Raw genomic sequence first — 7,773 nt, 5'->3', positions numbered from 1 at the left:
GTTCAGATGAGCTTTATGTTTTATTCTTGGCTCAGTTGTACAGTGTAGATGATATTAATAACCACCTTTATAGATTTTACATGACTTAAAGCAACACTGTTCCATTGGAAATATGGAAAAACAGCAATGCCAGAACTTGAGAGCTTAGTGATAAGAGTCAAGTTTATGTACATAAGCTTTGGGAAAATTGAGATATGAAGAATAAGATTACTAAATAATGACACACTTGCTGTACTTAAAAATAGATAATAGTACCTGGAAAAAAGTATCAATTCAATAAAAATAAGTCACTGTTTATTGAGATTCTGCTCCATTTAAGGTATAATCTAGATAGCTATTTAGCAGGGATAGAGCCCAAGGAAGAATCATACATTCTTTCTGATTCATAGTCCAAATTAGAGTGGACCTTCCTAGGTATAATATGGTGAGTATGCATGGCAAGGTTTAGAAAAATGCCAAATCTGGGGTGAGGAACCATCAAGTTATGGTTGGCTAGTATTTCTTCATCATATCTCAAAACAGGACACATTACTGGTAGTTTAAACCAGTTCTGTGTCACTCTGAGTATATGTGTGTGAGATAGATAAAAAGCTACAGCTTTTATTTCCTTGTTCTCCAAGTATCTGTTTTTCCTCCCTACTTTTTGTATCAGTGTATTTACAAACACTAATGCAGATGTGATTGCTTGCCAAAAAAAAACCAACCAAACAAACAAAAAAACTTTACAGTATCACCTCTTTCTCATTTGGAAATGATGATTTGTGTGTGTGTGTCTGTGTTGTGTGTGCATTACCTAGTGCCATCCAGATTCTTAAATAATTGGGTCATATCTCATACTTTCATATGCAAATCGCATATGTGTTATGTTAAGAGTCATCCATAAGAAGATTTGCCACAAATGCAATGAAGCATAAATTTCAGGCCCCCTTACTTGCCTAGGATAATCAAAGCATCATGGATTTTGCTAAAAGTACAAAACTACAGTCTTTGCTGCCACTGGTGAAGAACACTGTCAATTTCCATTACGATTTTTCCTCTGTCATGTTTCCTCTCCTATCAGACATATATAAGTGGCCATGAGTATTGGGGGCACATCACAAGGGAATGTGGAGTTGAAAATTGGCTATTTTAACCACAATTTACAGTCTGGGTATTTACAATATCCTGACTTCATATACATGAAAAGCACTTTCTTTAATCTCCTTAACAGCATTTATTAAAGATCTGAGAGAATACTCACATAAAAAACTAACTGAAGATTAAACAAAAGTAATAATGAGCATGATGAAATCAATCAAGTATCAAGAAGAGGACTGTAACTAAAAAATAAATAAAATAAATTATCACACATTTAAAAAAAAAGAATAGGACGGTAACAAAACATTAGATTAAAAAAAATTTCTACCAAAAGCAATAATTTATTGAGAAGAAATACCTTTTAGAGAGATGTAATGAATCAATGCTCTTCATAGTGGGATAATTTAATTAATGAAGAGGTACAAATCCATCAACCCTGGAAAAAGATTTAAATTTCTTTTTCAGATTTCACACAAAATATGGATGGCAACAAGTATAATACAAAACTCAGAACTCACAAAAGTCATTACAACAAGGACATCAATGACAAACTGGTAAATGAATTTCACCATTTTTTTTTTTTAAGATTTACTTATTTGACAGAGAGAGAGCACAAGCAGGGGGAGCAGCAGGCAGAGGGAGAAGCAGGCTCCCCTCTGAGCAGAGAGCCCCACGCACTTGCTCTCAGGACCCCAGGATTATGACCTGAGCAGAAGGCAGATACTTAACCAGCTAAGCCACCCAAGTGCCCCCAAAATCAATTTAAACAGCACTTAAGATTTGATACTGCACAAGAAAACCTAAAATATCTTAAAAAGTATAGATGAGGAAACCTAGGAGAGGTTTACCAAATTTGTTTACAATTCTATAAATTTGTATCATGCTACCAAAAAAAAGGTGTGAAGCTAAAAAAATTCTTTTTGACATAACCAGTTATATACATGTGTGTAAATATGCCAGCCTGTGCACACATGCAGATTCTGATCAAGTATGCTAATAGAGACCAAATTATCTATTCTTTCCATAAAAAATAATCTTACAATTTTTTTTTTTTTTATCAGAGAGAGAGAAGGGGAGAGAGCAAGCACAGGCAGACAGAATGGCAGGCAGAGGCAGAGGGAGAAGCAGGCTCCCTGCCGAGCAAGGAGCCCGATGTGGGACTCAATCCCAGGACGCTGGGATCATGACCTGAGCCGAAGGCAGCTGCTTAACCAACTGAGCCACCCAGGAGTCCCATCTTACAAATTTTTATCATATAAAGAACATAAAGCCAAAAATAACCTCATAGGAAAACAAGGTATTATAGAAGTGTCAATTTATTAATAAAAATATTTCTAGATTTTCAGTTTGCTTCTTGTATTTTTCAGATTTTAGAAGACAACATTTCTTGTGTTTTTTTTTGTCATTTCAGATAATTATTTGCTTCCATATCTAATTTTGTGTTCATAATTAATTAATTTATAATCAAATGAAAGAGGCTTCCTCCAGAATTTTAAGTTTCAGGACACATAAAACCTATTATTTTCCTTTATTACAAGGGTGATTTCAACTACCACTATCTTGTTCTTAAATATTTACAAAGAAAAATAAATATGTAACCCTTTTCCATCTCTATGCCATCAAAACACTCTACCTTAGAAACAGATTACATTTTCCTGCTACCTTTATACAATAGGTTCATATTCAGTTTTTAGTGGGCATACACACAAAAAGATATAGAAATTGATAAAAGTATAAAATTCACAGCTTTCTCGGGAAAGGGTGGATTGAATTTCATACTATCTTTTTTATTATTATACTATCCATTACTTCCTTTCAAATTAAGATGAAAAAGCTTATGGCCAAAAGGTATGACTAACTGCAAATATTACATAAGGAAATAGTCCTTTAATTAAAACCAAGAGACAAGTTGCAGTGGTTAGAACCCACTCAGATGTTGCACAGAAACACCTCCTCTGCTGTCCCCAGGAAGTTCTGATTTTATCTGCTGATTTTGCTTCCAACTTACCCTGATACTAGCTCGGGTTTCCATGGGATCCCAGGATCTCTGTTTTGTTCTGACTCTCGTGTCCTTTGAAAATTTGTGATAGGCCTGCTTTCTTACTCTGTTCATGCTTCACGTATTCATTTTTGTGTATAGCTCTTAACTGAGTTCCTGCTCTGAGACCAGGACTGCTGGGTATGGGTTCCTCTTAAGCTAACCCAGGAGCTTAATGGCCCTATGCCCAGCGGATTCCTGGCTCTATCCTGACCCCTAGCGCCCACTGCAGAAACCACCCTACTGGAAGCCCCTACCGATGGTGGGCCTCATCCCGTGGACCTGGTTGAAAGATCTCAACGAAGATGACCCCAGGAATTTTTTCCTGGTACAAAGTATGAAACAGAAATAAAGAAATTTCTGAAAATTAAGGTGATGGAACAGGAAATTCATCCTCTTAAGTAAAAGGAAGTTTCTCAACTGACCTTGGTAATTCATTCACGTATCTTCACCTTCCATCATCCGTTCATTTAAAATGAGTATCTGGCAAACAGCTAAGGTAAACTGGACACATTTCCATCACAGGGTGGCCTAGAGCTCGCCCTTGTGTGGACTCATAAATACACTCAGCCTGGAAGGCGGCAGAGGAGGTGTCTGTCCAGCAACACAGTTCTGGAGTGAAAAGCCAAAGCATTCTCTTATCACATTGAACATGTAGTTCCAAATAAGAAAGTGGTTGGTTCCCATGCTTAAAAAACAACAACAACAACAACAAAAACCTAACATTTTAGGGTCTGGAAAAACTGAACAAGCATTTGGTGTTCTGAATGACTGTATGATGTAGAGTCACTGAAATAGCTTTGAGACCTAATCAGTTAGGAGCACTGTGGAATGGAAAGAAAAAATTTCCAGCTGAAAGAGGACCAGACAGTAGACATAAAGAAAAGGAAGAAACCATGCCAATGATTGCAAGGAAAAATAAAATGGTACTTTCATGTTGTACTTCTGTTACTTAAAAAAAAATATGTCACTGGAGGTTGGGAACTTCTTGATCGTTCTTGTTGAATTTTGTATGGTAGAGTTCATGTTAATTACTTAGTCAACAGACCAATTATCATCTCACACTTTTTTCAATAGATTGATAACACTACTCAGTTATCATTCTTACTCCTCAGTGGGAGATGTTTTCACTTTCATAAGAAACAAATGAACTGCAGATAGGCAATACTACTAAATCCGTCTTGAAATGGCCAAGGAAATAAAGTCGCTATTAATGGATTGAGGTCTCCGTGAGTTCATTGTTTTTGATTTCATGCAGAGCTCTGGACAAAGAACAGATTATAGTGACACTGTTATTTGTTTTCCCTGTAATATTCAGTGTCCCCTTGTATAATATCTTTCTATGACCATTACCCATTGACATCTAGATTACTTGTTTACAGATTCATTTGGCTTAAGGAACTCTGATGGCTCTGCTGGAATAGGGGCATTTGCTATTATTGGCCTTTCCTACCAGGAACTCACACGGAATGTTCATAAAGATGGGGGATATGGGGTCAGACCAGGCATCTGCACAATAACACCACTGCTGAGTGGTGATCCCATCCCATGCAGTCCATACTGTTGGCCTGATTTCTTGGATTCTACTTAGCTCCAAAGAAAGTAAATGCCAACACACTTAGAAGGATGAAGACACCTGTGAAAGCCTACAGAAATGTTTGTTTTAGAGAAAAACCTAGGGGAGGATATGACAAATAAATAAACAAAAATATTTAACAAATAATGTACAGAACTGCTGTGTGGCTTTACCCGTTTTCTTCTGGAGCTGACAATCTGTCTAGTACTGTGCTAAGCATTTCAGAAGTATTACCTCCTTCAACGTTCACAACCAACTTGGGTACAGAGGATGAAACAGTTGCCAGAGGAATTAAAATGCCCGAAGCCAAAGGACATCAAGTAACCAAGCCTACAGATCAGAGTAAGAGTCTTGGAATGTGTTGCCTGTATGGAGATACACAGATACACAGAGAAAGTGGAGAGGCAAGTGGATAGTTTCGAAAACAGGAGAAGAGCACAAAAATTGCAAGATAAGTAATTATAACTATACATCTGTCATAGCTGTTCCATTCTTGTGGGTGGGGTGAGTAAAATGTCTGTCACAGCAGGCCTTTCTCTCCTGCTCTGACAGGAAGGCTTTCAAAGACATCTGGCTGCTTGAAGGAACATAGATGTCCCGATTTCTATGCCTGAGTCAGTTCCCCACCCTAAAATAGGTACTTTTTAACATTTAAGACAACAAACAAAACCAAACCTATTCCATGATCTTTTTTTTTTTTAAGATTTTATTTATTTATTTGACATACAGAGATTACAAGTAGGCAGAGAGGCAGGCAGAGAGAGAGGGGGAAGCAGGCTCTCCGAGGAGCAGAGAGCCCGATGCAGGGCTCAATCCCAGGACCCTGGGATCACGACCTGAGCTGAAGGCAGAGGCTTTAACCCACTGAGCCACCCAGGCACCCTCCATGATCCTTTTTAGGACTTTTTGCTAGTTCATTCCTCAACAGCCACTTAAACAATGTGATTATAGATTCATATACATGATTTATTTGTACATAGGCAATGGGTTTCTTCCCCCACGACTGATTCAGCAAAGCAGGTTGCCAGCGGGGATTCCCGATGTTGCCTGCACATTAGAGGCACCACATGAATGCTGGGGCGCTAGCCCACCACAAGTGAATCACCATCTCTGAGAGAGTGGGTCAGCACGTCTTGCTTCATGAAAGCTCCCCAGATGATTCCAGTGGGCAGCTAGTGCTGAGAGTTCCCATGAAACCTGAATGAAGACAGGTTCATGGCTTAAGTTTACAGAATTATTCAGAAGTGGGCCAACCACATGCTATGCTCCCCAGCCTCGATTTACACGTGAATTGAACACAGAAAAATTTATAATGGTGTGTTATGAAGTGCTAAGTGAATGCTTGCAAGCAACAAGAACTTCTCTGACTAGAAGAACCATGTCCTCATCCTCACCGCACAATTTAGGTCCTAGAATGTGAGCCAGATGGGGCCACTGAAGACGACTAAAAACCCCTGACTAGTAGGAACTCTTACTTCGAAGCCCCAGAACTGTTAACTTCAGGAAGGATCTTCCCAGCTCAGCATTTTCTCTAATTGCTATGACTCTTCCCCAGGTGCCTTCTCACAAACCGGATAGATGTGATGCTCGGTTTTTATGGATTTTCTTTATTCCGTGCTTTGTTAATTTCCTTTCATCTTTTATATCTTCCCTTCTGCATTTGGGTAGACTTAACCATCTTGTTAATCATATTTTATGGGATTAGAGAAAATATAATCCACACATTTGCTGCTGGTTTCAATATCTTCTGAATTTTTGGTTTTGCTTTCCCCATTTCAGTGGATCCCTGAATTCACTATGCTCAAAATCTTAACTTAGATTTTTTTTTTTCAACTGCCCCTGTCGTCTTATAAGTCCCAAACCTGTATCTCTTGCCTAGATTCCTTTCACCTTCGAATATCTCACCACCTGTGGTGCTCCTCCAGAATGATCCGGGCACCTCAAAAACAAGGTGTCCAAAACCAAGTTGATCATCTTCCTCTTCATGCCTTCTTCCCCCAAATTCTGAGTTAGTGTCATAACCACCCATCTAGTTAACTAAAAGCCAGAACTCAGGGCATCATTTTTTATTTTTCCCTTTTCACTGCTTCTCATGTCAACCCATCACTAATACTAATCTCATCTCCTCTGTGATTCTCCTACCATTCTCTTCAACCCTCCCCTCTCAGCCCTAGCTAAGGCTCTTTTCTCTCCCAAAGAGTATTCCTGCAAAGCGCAAAGCTGCTGGTATTGTCTTTCTCAGATGCATCAGCCATGAAACAGCCAGAAGATAAAATGTAAATTTTATATTGTTCCACTGCTCCCTTAACTGACAGTGTATCCCCAGGACGAATCAAGTGCTGTGTCTTCAGCTGGCCTTGAATCTTTCTGTGGACGGGCACCTGTCTCCCCAGCTCCTCACAGCTTCCAACAGCCTTTGTCTAGGACTCCGTTCTCCAGAAATAATAAATCATTTGCAGTCCCCTCCAACTTGCTTAGTCACCATTGCCTTTGGCCCTCTACCTTTTGTTTGGCTAACTCCCACCTAACACGGAAGACTCGCACCTATGTTACATCCTCTTCCAAGAAACTGTATCTTGTCCCCATTGGCTCCCAAGTTCGTCTTTTAATAATATTTATTTAATAATGACTAATTAAATTAATTAATATTTTAATTAATAATTTAATAATATTCTAAGCAATTATCTATCATTAAAGTTAATCCTCTTTCTCCTCTTAGTCTACAATGTAAGCTCCTTGAATTCAGCCACTGCCCTCTGTCAGTAGCTAGACAGAATCTGGCACTCAAACAAACACTGTGAATTATGAGTACCTCTGCGGTACTCGGTATATACTGCTTTCACAGTCCTTGTTGCCTTGTATAGTACTTACTGTGCTCTTTCTCTCCCTTTTCAACCAGACTATGACCTCCAGGAGAGCTGTCAAGGGCAGTTTTGCGTTCATCTTTATTCCTTTGGTCTTAACCATATTGCCTGACCATGAATAGTTGCTCTCTCAATGACAACTGAAAGAAAGGAAGAAACGAGGAAGGGAAAGGAAGGTCCTATCTCCACCTGATGGCTCAGAACCATTTGAAAATGAT

The 7,773-nt window shown here is 38.9% G+C and overlaps 1 long non-coding RNA gene across 1 annotated transcript in view; it reads right to left on the bottom strand.

Annotated features, from left to right (window-relative positions):
- Window positions 1–1,434: 1,434 nt before the first annotated feature.
- Window positions 1,435–7,773, bottom strand: part of LOC123387673 — a 76,712-nt gene continuing 70,373 nt past the window's right edge. Inside the window, exon 3 of the long non-coding RNA XR_006602184.1 lies at window positions 1,435–1,513. This is a non-coding gene — a long non-coding RNA (uncharacterized LOC123387673). The remainder of the gene's footprint in view (window positions 1,514–7,773) is intronic.

Source organism: Mustela putorius, unplaced genomic scaffold (genome assembly GCF_011764305.1).
Source record: "Mustela putorius furo isolate JIRA1106 unplaced genomic scaffold, ASM1176430v1.1 tig00003858_pilon_pilon_pilon, whole genome shotgun sequence".
NCBI classification, from domain to species: Eukaryota; Metazoa; Chordata; class Mammalia; order Carnivora; family Mustelidae; genus Mustela; species Mustela putorius.
This window is presented reverse-complemented; position numbering and strand designations above follow the sequence as displayed.